Source organism: Delphinapterus leucas, chromosome 10 (assembly GCF_059928025.1).
Source record: "Delphinapterus leucas isolate spDelLeu-1000000601 "Yukka" chromosome 10, BTC_Dleu_Yukka2, whole genome shotgun sequence".
NCBI classification, from domain to species: Eukaryota; Metazoa; Chordata; class Mammalia; order Artiodactyla; family Monodontidae; genus Delphinapterus; species Delphinapterus leucas.
The window spans coordinates 34,813,895-34,828,097 of record NC_143138.1 but is presented as its reverse complement, the minus strand read 5'-3'; positions in this window follow the sequence as shown (position 1 = coordinate 34,828,097).

Below are 14,203 nucleotides of genomic sequence, written 5' to 3'. Positions count from 1 at the left end.
ATGAAATTCTGACCCACGTTACAGCTTGGATGAATGTTGAGGACATTATGCTAAGTGAAATAAGCAGGAAGCAAAAGGACAAATATTGTGTGTTTCCCCTCATATGAGGTACCAGAGTGGTCAAATTCATAGACTGAAAGTAGAAGAGTGTTTGCCACGGGGAGGAGGAAATGAGGAGTTAGTATCGGGTAGGTACAGAGTTTCAGTCTGCGATGATGAAAAAGTTGTGAAGATGGATGGTGGTGATGGTTGCACACAAATGTGAATATACTTATGGCCCCTGCACTGTACACTTAAAAATGGTTAAAATGGTAAATTTTTTGTTATGTCTATTTTAGCACGACAACAAAGTGGCCAAAAAGATGCTATCACAGAGCAAACGCTGCCAGGTGGGCAGGAAGAGGAGAGTTCGTTGGTGTCATTTGTCACTTCAGTGTGGCTGCTACATACTCAGGCGCAGTCACGGCAGGGACCTTGTGGTTCTGTTGTTGCCAGGCTTGGTTGGCCCAGTCAGGTCTGGGAAGGGCACAGCGTGGGGCAGAGTGGCCCCCTGGCCATCCGCTTGCTCTTTTATATCTGTCCTGTTGTTGGAGAACAAGGCAGCTTCAGAGCAGAACTTGGCACACACCAAATGCACGCAAAAAGGTTGCAGAAGTTAAAGCATGGTGGTTCCCAGCATCCGCTGTGCTGCCAGCTGGATCTGGGTTCAAGTCTCACTCTGCCACTGACTGACTAGCTGTGTGACCTGAGGCAGATTATCTGACCCTCTCTGTTTCAGTTACATAGAATGCTAGTACCTACTTTGCAGGAATAGTGTCAGGATTAAATGAGGTAAAGTGTGTCAAACATTTGGCATGACTCCTGGCAATAAATCAGGGAACAGCAAACACAAGGTTTTGTTTGAATGACAATGGTGACGTCAGTGATGACCTTTGATAGAAAACCTCAAGATGAGATGAAGTCCTCAGTCATCTCATGGATGGGTTTTGGGGCCCTGCCTTTTCCCCCAGTTCTAATCCCCTCCCTCTGTCAGATCAGAAGCTCCTTGAAGAAGGCAACTTTATCACCCCCCAGGTAAGTTTGTACTATGGTGTAAAAAGCTTACTGACTGTGCAATGTAGGTAAGCCACTTCATATCTCTGAGCCTCACTCAGTTTTCTTGCCTGCAAAATGGGTTAATAGTATTGATCCTATGGCATCTTGTGAAACATAAATACAGTGATATTTGTTCAGTACTGAGTATAGTGCATAGGCTTTATTTGTGCAATAAAAAGCAGCCATCAGTAGAAACGAACACAACATTTCAAATCGACTATACTCCAATAAAAATTTTTTAAAAATAGCAGTAATCAGTATTACCTTTAGTAACTTGGCAATAAGTGATTCTCTGTGCTGTTTCTTAAATAAACCTCAGAATTTATTGAAAAACAAAAGCAGCCATAATGATACTTGGATTAGGTGTCTGAAGATCAAGTTCAAATCCTAGCCCTGGGAGCTGCTAGCTGAGGGATCTTGAACCAGGAGATTGTTGGGAAAACCTACCAAGCTCCTTGGATGCACTTAGTAAAGTGCTCACAAAGTTGAGGTGTCATTTTTTATAATGGGGACCCTCAGAACCCCTACATGAATAAGTGACTGAGAAACTGACAGGCACCTCCCTGAGGGCTTCTCCAAGCTGCAAGCCTGGAGGCTGGACTCCACGACTAAGAGGCCTGCCCGACTTCTGGCTCGCTAAGCTGCAGTGCCGGAGTGCCTGCTGCCTCACCCCGAGGAGAGACGCCCTTTCCAGCTGGTGGTCTGGAGGAGCCCGCTTAGCACTTCTCCAGCCTGTGTTTCTGCTGATCCGGCCCTAGACACCTCCGCCTCTAACAAGCAGGCTGGCCGGGATGGGACGAATCAGGTCAGGAGAGAAACAACCTCTGAAGTGAGACCTCACTGGGCAGCAGGGAGGTCACTGTCCAGTCAAGTGGATGGAGGAGCAGAGCTGTGCCCACCCACCAAATAGTCTCAAGTTCAGCTGGATGGACAAGGCTCTAACCCTGACTCTCTCATGGAATTGCTGTGTGACCTTGGGCAAGTCACTTTCCTCCTCTGTGCTTCAATGTCCAATTCTGACATTCTAGAATTCCACAAGAATATCACCAGGAGAGGGGTGACAGGAGAAAGGGAGAGGCAGGAGGAGGGAAGGCAAGGCACAGCCATCAAAGAGCTGTGGGAGTTCGGGCACCAGGTCCCCAATTCTGAGCACACATGGGATTTGGCAACAGAGTGACCGGGGTTCTGGGCTTAAATCCTGACTCATAACTTATGGGCTGCGTAATCTTTACCCCAGTACTTAACTTCCCAGAACTTCGGTCTTGTTTGTAAAAGCAGTCTGCCAACCTAATTTGCAGAGTCATATGACGATTAGAAATAAAGTATGGAAAGCACTGGCATATGATATATACTCAATAGACCATATATGTATCTAGTGAATGCTTACCTACTTTATCATCTATCACCTGTCTATCATCTGTCCATATCTATCTATCTATCTATCCATCTATCTATGTCATAGTTTTTATAGAGAATGCTAACGCCATCCAACCCACCCATCTCCCAGAAGGACCTCTGGCAGTGGCGAAGGTGAACTATCTGGGGGGAATGGTGGGTTGCCTGGGGGTTGGCCCATTGTGCTGAGTGGGAAGGTAAGCTTCACTGTGGAATTCCTTCATTTGTCAGGAGTTTCCAGGTGAGGCTGGCCTGGCCTAGAGGTGCATCGTCCTGGTTTTAACTGGAAACAACTCAATGCAGTATTGTTGCCCTCCCCCTCCCCTCCCCCTCCCCTCCCCCTCCCCTCCCCCTCCCCTCCCCCTCCCCCAGCCTGGGGCAGCAGCTCCTGTGGGGACAATGAGCCCCTAAATGTGCTTCAAGGCCCCTGGAGGATGGCCCTGTGGGTGTGTGATCTTGGTGTGGAAGTAATCACGTGAGCAAATCTAATGTGAGTAAATCACAGACTTCCATCTGTAACTTTCTGGCGGTCTCCCCAGCACTGTACATTGGGGTGCATGGGTCTGAGGCTCCAGAAATTGGTTTGCTTTCCTCCCCCTTCTGGTCCAGGCTGGGAGGGGTGTCGCTGGGCTGCAGAGGGGGCAAAAGGCAGGTGAGCGGCCTGCCCCTCTCCCACCCACACAGGCGGGATGGAGGCTGAAGCCCGGCGGGGGAGCTGTGTGTGTGTCCGCTGACTGGTGTGTATGTGTGTAGGTGTGTTGTGTGTGTGTGTGTGTGTGTGTCTACTGACCAGACTAGAAGCATCATTGGTGTGTGAGTAGATGAGAGGAGGGTGTTGGCTTGAGGCTGTGAGCCTCTGTGAGCATTTAAAGGAGGTGAACATTTGAATGAGTCAGAGCCTGGAAAAAACACCCTCCAGGGGCCTGAAAGGCTCCTCGTGGTCTGGCCCCACTACCTCCCTGCCCCGTCTCCTGGACTCTGCCCCTAGCTCTCTCCTGCTGCTGCGGCCACCCTGGCCCCCGTTACTCCTCAGACATGCTCCAGCCTTGAGGCCTCGCCCCGGCTGGTCCCTCTGCCTGAAACGCCCTTCCTGCAGACCTGTTTGGCTCACCTCCTTCAAGTCTCGGTCCTGACTCACCTTCTCAGTCCTGACTCACCTTCTCAGTGAGGCCCGCCGGGCCACCCTATTTAATATTGCAATTTGCCCACCCCCTGGGTAAGACAGAGCTCCTTACCCTGCTCTGCAGGTTCCCTTTTGCGTAACACTGATTTTCTCCCCTCACCTCTATAATTTGCCCATTTATCATGCTTGTTGCCCGTTTCCCCCACGAGGACGAGGATCTCCAGGTGTTCTGTTCACTGATGCATCCCGAGCACCCAGAACAGTAGCATTTATTTGACGGCATATTTGCCTCTAGTTTCTCATTTGTAACACGGGGACAATAAGAGAAGCTATCCACTTCAGAGAGTTGCTGCTCAGATTAAATGAATGAATACCTAAAAGCACCAAGAACAGTGCTCGGCACACAGCTTAATACATGTTAGCTGTTGTTACTACACTCCATCACTGCTTGGGAGGTGGAATTGAGTGAGTGATCCATGTGAGGGATCCAGCACACCGGCAGTCACCCAGGGGTGAAGGTGCTTACTAAACGCTTCTCGCTTCACTCTCACACCACCCCTTAAAAATTCCCAGGAAGGAAAATTCCCTGACCTCTTCCAGTCATGGAGCCCGTAGTTTGGGGCCCTCTTTGGGTTAGGAAGTTAGTTATCAGTAAATTAACTGTCTGTTCGGGTTTTGTTGTTGTTGTTTGTTTTTTATCAAAGGAAGAAGCAAGCAAGAACCCAGCCTGCCCCACCCTGGGCTGCATAGCTCCCAGGTGACTAACAAGCACATCCTTTGTTGGGTATGATAGCAGCTTGGACTACGTGGCACCTGAGCCCAGGAGTCGGGTGCCCAGATTCTTCTCCCAGCTCTGCAACCCCCGATAGGCTGGATGATTGGGGCACGTCCCATCCCCAATCTGAGTCTCTGCTCTTCCCTGGTAAAGGGTTGGGATTAGACCATTGCTAAAGTCTTTCCAGACTCATCTGTTCATCCGATTTTTATGGAGCACCTGTTATGTGCCAGTGCTGCTAGAGGGGATACAGCAGTGAGCAGAGGATACAAGTCCTTGTCCCGTGAAGTTGACGTTCTGGGCGGGGGGAGGGTGAACAGTAAATGATTAACACAATTGGTAAATCATGTACTATGTTAGAAAGTGGAGTGTGCTATGGGCAAAAGAAAAAGCATAGCAGATTAAGAGAAGGTGAAAGGGTTTGGGCGTGGGGAGGGCAGACTCAGCTCCATGTGGGCGGGTCAGGGATAATCTCCTTTAGCGGTGACATTTGAGGTGAAGGACATCTTACATTCCAGGAACCTACGAATCTCTATGATTCTCTATTCCGTTTGGGGTCCCCTGGCGTCCCCATCTCTTATTTTCTCTCCTTCTCTGAGCACACTGAGCCCCAGCTTGCCCAGTGGGTGATGGGGCCAGAAGACAGATCAGCCAAGTCCCCAACGGTGGTGAGTGATTTATCACCGTCTTTATTCACATTCCAATATTTCACGGCTCCCGTGGCTCTGATGGAATAAATATGACCTTTTATTCTTCACTTCGCTTGAGACTCAGGGTCAACAGCCCAGCTGCGATCTATCGGCTGCTCCCTCCACTGGCTGTCTGTGAGCCAGGGAGCCCCATGGCTGTCAGAGATTCATGGCACCACCTCCCAGCCCCACGCTCCGCCTGCCCCTAGGCACTGGGCCTGGGCCTTGCTTGGCTGACGAAGCAGCAGCCACGGTGGCTCTGGGGGACCATGGCTTATTGAGGGCAGAGACCAAGCCATAAATCTCTCCCCTCTCCCCTGAGCACCCCCCATCACTAAGGTTGAACCCATGACCCGGGTTTCGTTTCAGTCCTGGGACGAGGCAGCCATGGGAAGGCCAAGCAGCCACGGTTCAAAGGGCAAATCATACATTAGAACACCAAGGGCATGGCCATCAGTTTTCTCAGCATGGAGAAGGGACGAAAAGGCATCAGCCTGCCTGCCTCAGATGGAACCCTCCAGGCCCTTCCGGCAGCCCAGGCCTCCTGCTTTCAGAGAAGCCCGGTTTTGCTTGTCAGACATCACCAGCACTCCTGGAAGTTCTTCCACTTGTCTGACGGAGACCCATCCCTGCAGCACCGCCTCTTTCCTCTCGTTTCCTCCTTATGTGTGGGTGGTGGGTGGGATGGGATGGTCTGGTTCATACTTCCCCTGCTTCCTCATGGTAGTCTGAGTGACACGGGCTGCTGGTCTGGGTTCGCTAATAGATTAGGTGGCTGGGAAGGGGCGGCTAGACAGTCTAGAAAGGAAACGCAGTCACTGGCCTGTATTTTGAACACACCATCTGTGACCCTAAGATATCATCTTGCTCCTCTCCATCCTAACTCATGTCCTGGGAGGAAAAGGAGGGGTCAGGAGCTCTCTGGAGCACAGCCAACCTGGGTTTGAATTCTGGCTCTGCCACTTCCAAGCTGGGAGAACTTAGGCAGCTTACTTACCCTCTCTGATCCCAGAGATTCCTACCCTGCAAAGCACCCATAAGAGTCCCAGCTGTCTCCCAGGGGTTGTGCACGTGCTCGATGCGGGGTGGGGGGGTGGGGGGGAAGCAAAGAGCAAGCACTCAAATGCTAAATGTGTATTATCAAGGCCTCGAGGTGCAGACTCTAGAGCCAGCCCACCTGGGTTCAAATCCCAGGTGGGACACCTTGGGTAAGCTTCTTAACCTCTTCGGGCCTCAGTTTTCTCATCAGGCTAATAACATCTCATGGGGATGTTGCAAGAATTAAATGAGCCAATAAATGGAAACCACTTAGAAGAGCACCTGGCACGTAATCATTTCTCAGAAAGGCCGGCTCTTATTATCATCACCATTACTGGAGGAGAAACCATCTGCAATCACTTGGCACTTTTGACCTAAGCCCCATCAATTGGTTTTGGGATTTATAATCCACCAACCTCCAACCAAGTTTATAAAGGGCCTTGCAACATAAAAACACATATAAAACGTGATGAGTAAATTTTTAAAATGCTTTATGGCAGATCATGAGCCAGCAAGAAGGCTTGAACTAGAGGACCCCAGGATGTTTGCTGTGATGTCCAAACAGTAACCTCACTTATAACCCCCGCATACCCACCAGGTTGCCACACAGTGCTGGGCCACTTCATCTTGGGAAGAGCCTAGGGAGGAGGGGGCGTGATGGCCTCAGAACATGTGAGGGGAGTGGCTTTCTTAGGGCCACCCTTTCAGTGTGGGACTTGGACCAGAGGAGGCCAGTGGGGCTGAGGCAGCCTTCAGATGAGGGGCACCCCCGGCCCATGAGGAACTGCCCCAGTCCACTTTGCTCTGGTCAGGCCACATCCAGCATACTGCCACACGTGCAGAGGGATGGCACAACCTGGTACACATCTGAGGCAAGAGACCAGGAGATGTGCCACAGGACACACCCCAGGTCCCTTCCTGCTCCAGGGACAAACATGACAGCCCTTTACCTGTAATCCCTCCCATGTCTCTTCACTGATCGCCCTCCTACTTGACCTTCTGGGTCGCCTCCAGGAAGCCTTCCCTGACCGCCCCAGGCTCTCATAGGCTCACACAGCTTATCACAGCCGTAGTATCTGAATCAGTGACTACACAAGTACCTAGTCCTTTAATGCCTGTCTCCCTGGGAAATGCGAGCTGCAGGAGGGCAGGGGTGTCCCATTCTCAGCTGTCTTCCCCGTGAGTGGCCCAGACCCAGCATCATAAATACCTCTTGAATGACTAAAAGTAAAAGGCAAAAATGGACGGTGGCAGGGAGGGAAGATGTTGCATCTGAAAAAAATAGCACTAGGTGAACCATGAGAATTATCTGCAAAAATTAAATAGACATATTATGGAAGAAGAATGAGTTTTATTCCTGATGAGAATGAAGACAGAATCCACGGCTAGGAGGTAGAGGGAGATGGAGTTTGGGGCCTGTAAGAAAAAACTTCTTAGCTTAAAGGCACCCAGCAGTGGTCTGGGCTCTTGAATAAAAAAGAGGGCAGGTTCCTGTGTCTGGAAGTTATCCCCACGTGGGGCCAGTCAGCATCCCAAGGAGGTGGTAGGAGTGGGGGTGGTCAGTAGGAAGGGTGGTGGGCATCATAAGGATTCATGAACAAAGGAGAGAGCTGGCCTGGGTGACTTTGAACTGCCCCCTTTTCACTCTGGACTTTTTTCAGTCTATGAGAGTAGCAAGAACTAGGCCCATTTTAAAGATAGAACAACAGAGTCACAAGAGAGTTTTAACAAATGAACAGCTGAATTGGTCCCCAGACCTTGGCTTTTCCTCCCTCTCCCTGAGCTCTCTCAAGCCCTTGGCAATGTGTCCACACAAGGGAACTATGCTTTGAGGATGCCTGATGACCCCTTCCTGACCCCCTCTCCCTCCTCCTGTTAGAGCCTCCACTGTGCCCTCCATCATGTCTGCATCCTCTGTTGGCCAGTCCCAGAGGAAACCACTTGAGTATCTCCCATGGCAAATGCAAAGAAACACATCTCTAATGGTGGGATTTCAGATCTTCTGATCTTTTGTGAAGGCAGTATTTTTGGATGGGATTCTATTCCTAGGCCCACTCTAGGCAGGACGAGGGAGACTGGAGTTTGGGTCTGGACCTGGGCAATCCTTTCCCGACCTCAGGAAGGTAGCCTCCACCCACTCACTTCTTCTGCAGGACAGAAGCTTCTTTCCAGCCCCCCTACCTGAGGGAAAGGACTGCTGAACACCAGCCTAGCCAACCTGAGAATTTTCAAAGCCTCCCTGTTCCACTCAGACCTTCTTTAGATCGATAGTCAAAGCTTGGCGGAAAAGCAGCCTTGGGAACCAGCCCTTGGCACTGGCTCATAAACGGTGGCATTCTGATGGGTGGTAAAAATATCTCTCTGGTGTTCAGTGCCAGCTGCCGCCACCATCTCAGCTCCTAAGATCCTGTCTCCATGCCCAGGACCTCAGCAACCTCCGCACCTGTCCACACACACACCCCAGGAGACAGAACACAGGTCACCCAGCCCCTGACCCCTGGCCACCCTCACACCCACAAATGCCACCCCAATTGTTGCAGCCAGGCACCAGCAAAAAAGGCTCTTAAGAGCCACCAGAGAGGGAGATGTATTCTCAGAAATACTGCAGCACATTCCTAATGAGCTAATTAAACAAGAACATAAATAATTACTCCCTATCAGAGTGAGAGGACTTGGGGGGAAGGGGGGTGATGACTGAGGAGCTGGGACAGTGATGGGTGAGCTGTGATGCTCTGGAGGGGGAGATGGGAAACTCCTGTCCACTGTGGCTGTGGGTTGGGCCTCAGGGAGGTTCCCGGGCCAGGGAGATGGAGCCCCAAGGAGTCTGCCAGAAACATCGTCACAAAATGCTGCTTTGTTCCCTACCTGAGTGTTTCCTGCTCACTCACGTGCCCACGCCCTGACCTCCCTCCACCGTCATAACAAGCCCAAACGGGAAATTTTGGTGGAAGGGGTCGTTCCCCCCATTTTATGGATGTTGACATTAAGGATCAGGAGGGTCTCAAGACATTGCTAAGACCCCTGAAACCGTCCTCTACCTGGTCTCCCTGCTTCCACCCCTGCCCCGATAGTCTCTTTTCCACTCAGCTGCCAGAATCTTCTTTCTTAGTCACATCATGCCACTCTCCAGTGTTCAACCACCCAATGGCTCCCATCCCATTCCAGATAAAGTCCAAGGCCTAGCCATGGCCTATGAGGCCCTACATGATGCAGCCCCATCCAGTTCTCTAACCTCATTCACTGTCACCCTTCCTCCAGACTCACTGGAGTCTTGCTGTGTCTCCAGCATCCTACCCTAAGGGCCTTTGCACTTGCTGTTTCCCCTGCATGGCTCTTCCTCTCATTCCATTCAGGTCTCTGTTCCAAGTTCACTCTTTAGAGAGGCCACCTCTGACCACCCATGTAAAACAGCGGCTCCCCAGTCTCTGTCTCCTTACACTACTTATTTTTCTTCCTAGTGCACATTTAAATTTTTTCATCCCTCTCCTCCATAAGAATGTAAGCTCCTTGTAGAAAGCACTTTGCTTATCTTGTTCTAACCCTATGGTCTTGACTAGATTCTACCCCAAAGCAGACACAAAATAAGTATTTACTGATTGAATAAATAAAAGTCTAGATACCAAAAGTCGAAGTGTGGTTTGTGCCTAGACTATCCAGTTCCAAATCCAGAGTTTCTCCACCACAGGTCATTTCTCCCCTCAGAACTTGACCATGGTTCCCCACTGCCAACAGGAGAAATCTTGAAGTCAGGACAGAGCACTGGCTACAAACTCCAGCTCTACCACCTCCAAGCTGGGGGACCTTGTAAGCCATGTCACCTCCCTGTGGCTCAGAGTCTTCAGCTGTCAAGTGGCAATATCATACCTCACAGGGTTAATGTACCAAATAAGAGAATGACTTACACAGCACATCTTTAAAACGATACCTAGAATGTAGTAAGGGCTTACACAGCACATCTTTAAAACAATACCTAGAATGTAGTAAGGGCTCAGTAAATATAGCTATTGTGTGTGACACTCAGTAGTGTCTCAATGACAGACACCCTCTGTCTGCCCTCTTCCGTCCTCTCTGAACAAACGTCTTATTATTTCCCTAGACCAGAGGGTCTCAAAGAGTGGCCCCCAGATGGACAGCTCAGCATCACTGCGAGAATGCATTAGAACTGCAGATTCTCTGACCCCACTCCAGACCAAATGAGTCAGAAGCTCAGGGGGGCTGGGCCCTGTATCAGTGTGCTAACAAGTCTGCCAGGTGATTCTGATGCGTGCTCAAGTCTGAGAACCACTGCACTAGAGACAGCCTTTTCACCAGGTAAGCCAGGTGTGGTAGATTGAGCTGTTGGACCTGTTTCTTCACTTCTCTTTAATAAGATAAAACCTCCACAGCCTCCCGTGGCCTGACAGTGGGTGATATGCAGGCCCTGCTTGGCCTTGTAACTTGCTTTGGCCCATGGGATTTAGCAGATGTAATGCCAGCAGAGGCTTGACATTTGCTTCTTCACCTGCCCACTTGCATTTCTGCTATCACCATGAGAAGAACATACTCTGGGTGGCCACTACACCCTACCTGGGCTCCAGAACGAGATACACAGAGAAGATCTAAACCAGACCCAGAGCCTGGAGCCCAGCCCAGCTGAGACCAGGTGAACTCCAACCAACCTGCAGACCCACAAGTAAGAAGATTCAATAGGTTGTATGTCACGTAGATTTTGAACTTGTTTGTCACGCAGCACTACTGTGGTGACACTGACTAATATACTGGGGCTCTCAGGGGTCCTTGACCAGGCCTGATCATTCCTGCCTCGGCCTCTTTATTGCTTCCACCTAAAACAGCTAACCCCTCCCCTCTTCCTTCCAAATCCCACCTACTCCCCCGGACACAGCTTATACCTCACTCCACCTGCTCCCAGAAGCTCTGCCCCATCCAGCCACAGAATACACCCCTCCCAACCCAGGCATGTGAATGTACTTCCATTAGCTCATGAAAAAGCTCAAGTGTATCAAGTTCACCAAGCAAATTCATTTACATTTTCACCTTTTGGGTGGCTAATTACTAAACTGAAATGCCCCTTAACTTAGTATCATCACTAACTAATTACCTGGTTAGAAGGTTAAGGGTCTTATAGTTCCGTGTGATGTTTAATTTCTGAACAAGTACCTTCCTGACGATGCAACAGTAGTTAGTTCCCACCCACAGCATCAGCCCTGCAGCCACAGCACAAGTGGGAGCCCGTCTTTGGAGCCCACCCCAGCTAGAAATAGCTCTCCTTTGTAAATAGTTAATGAGCTTGTTCATGCGTGTTGCATGTCTCCGTGGCCCTGCTTTCACCTCGGGCTGGCATATCACAGTCTGTGGTTTTGTGTGATTCTGCTGGCTCACCACCCCCCACCACCTCTGAGGCTCTGAAGATGATGGGCATTAATCTGACTTCATGTTTGGAACCCTTCTGTCACCTATGGGGTGCCCACTCTCGTCACACACACACATGCCAGACCACAGGCCTAATTGGCAAGGACTCAGACATCCCTCTTGGCTTCTCTCTCTGTCTCAGTGTCTCTAGAGATGAGCAAAGAGCACTCACAGAGTGGCAGAAAATCAGCCCAGATCACCTTCCTTCCCAGGCTGGCCTCAGCTAAACTACACACTGGCTACTGGCTCCCGGGATTTTGTGGGCAGGTGCCAAGAGACGTGGATGACACAGACGCTTTCGCCCATATGGCTCTGTGGCGGTTGCACTCCTGCCCAACATCTATCCTCTTCTTCTAAGTCCCCTGCAGAGCCCTGATTTTATTTGGGAAAGCAACATGCCTGAGCAAATGACCAACTTTCTCAGGCTCTGACGTGGTCTGAGGAAATACAATGAGATGGAAGCAGGAGTCCTTGGGTGGGGCTTCTGGGGGACTCTTTAAAGGGGCTGACTCATCCAGAAGGTTGGTACCTGTCTTAGTTGGGCTTTCCCGGAAGCAGACTCTAAGATGAAGATTTGAGTGCCAGTAGTTTATTTGGGAGGTGGGCCCAGGATTCTCTGGAATGGGGAAGGAAGGCCAAACAGGCTGTTTCGCTAAGCAGCTTACCCTTGTGAGCAATCTGGGCTCAGTCCTACTGGGACCCTCTGGGAGACAGCACAGAACATGCCTCAGCTGTCCTTCTTCTTTCCCCCTGGGGGAGGAAGCGGGGGTGTTAATCCTCCAACTCCCTCTGGCATAGGGTGGGGCTGCTCCTGGGGACGTCAACTCTCCTGCACTTCAGCTGCCCTCCCTGTGGGCTGGGCACACCTGAGGAAGTCCCAGAGGGAAGGGTCAGTGAGCCACATGTTGAAGACTGCAACTGACCTCAGAAGGAGCTTCAGTCCCTGAGGTCCATGGAACTCCCACACCAGCCCTGAGCTATATCCCTCTGGAATTCCATTACATGACAGAAACAAACCCCCAATTTTGTCAAACCACTGTAGTCAGATCTTTGCTACGAGAAGCACTTCACACTATCCGAAGATGCTCTTCACGTCTTACATCTTTTATCATTTCACAACATCCTTGTGAGTTATTATCATCCCCATTCTGCAGATGAGAAGCCTGAGGCTCAGAGAAGGAAAGGGAGGGGGATAAGAGACCACGTCTGGAGCCCTGGATTCGATCCTCCTGGTATTAATCACTAAGCCTCAGCTGGGGGGTAAGAGAAATGACTCCAGCAACTAAAATGCACAGGGCGCTTTTGTTTCCTAAATGTTTCGCATACTTTATCTCTTTGGAGATAACCCCATTTGAAGGGGTTTGTATTTCAATGTTATAGACGAAGCAAAGTCTCAGAGTGGTGAGATGACCAGGGCAAGGTAGAGCTGCATGGGAAGCCAGGTCTCCTGACTTCTTCCCTCACCAGGAGTTCAGAGACCAAACCCCAGCCGTGGGATTTACAGCAGCTCTGCCCACCGGTACTGCCCATTCCCTAGGTACAACGGCCCAATGCTGAACACACATCAGAGTCACCGGGGGAGCTTTAACAACACGGATGCCTGGGCCCCACCCCAAGCTGACTCAGGATCCCTTGGAGAGAGAATACAGCTCCCCTTGGATTCTGGTGCACAGCTAGGCTTGGGGAACACTGGGGTGGTGGGAAACCTCAGGCTCCAGGTCAGAATGCCTGGGTTTCACACTTCCCCCACCCACAGTTCTCCTGGAGCTGTTACGAGGCTGAAGGGAGCTGGCTGCTGTGAACATGTTTGGGGGAAATTCTAGTTGTCAGATGAGTGTTTGTGCTTGGTGTCATTCTGATGGCTGCCACCACCAGCATGATCCCCAAGTCCCAGACGCTCCTCAAGCCTAACCCCTCCCTCTGCAAACCTTCTTTGGTAATTTCCTGGTGAGAAATAAGTAATATCCCCACCCCCACCCCCAAACCAACCAAATGTGTATAAAATTAACAAGGAACTCGTTCTCTGGTTCTCACTTACTAGAGGGGGAAAAGCCACATTCCAAAAGAAAAGTAGACTGGATGTACAATTCTACTCCCTTTACTCCTGCTAATTATTTCTCCCTTCGAAGATGTCTTCAGACAACTTTTTGAGAATAAAGAGTGAATGACAAGTAGAGAATTTAGTCACTTCTGAACAGATGCCCTGAAGGTTTTTGAATCTGAGTGGAGTCATCTTCTTGTGCAGAGCAGGAGGGGCAGGATGATAAAATGGTGATATGATTTGAGATGCTCTTGGAAGGCACCCCTGAAAAATGTCTCTCCTATGCACAAACTTGCTGTGGGTTTTGAAATTCCACCATTAGAGATTCACTCCTTTGGGTCTTTCAGAGTTTCCAATTGAACTGCAAAGATTTCTGAAAGGGGTGACACCTTATACTTTGATCTCTTAAAACTCTATCAGATTGTTTTCCTAATTTACAGTTCTCTTAGAGTAAGGTTTTGAAGAATGGAGCCACAAGAAGAAGCCTGGAGAACAGGGACAAAAAGAGGGGGCTAAGAAAGGAAAGTGGACAGGCTCCTAATAACAATAAGTAATGACATGTATCCTGTACTTCACAGTTGACTATGAAAGATGCACTTTCAAATAGGTGATCTCATTCAGTTCATGCCACTGTCTAT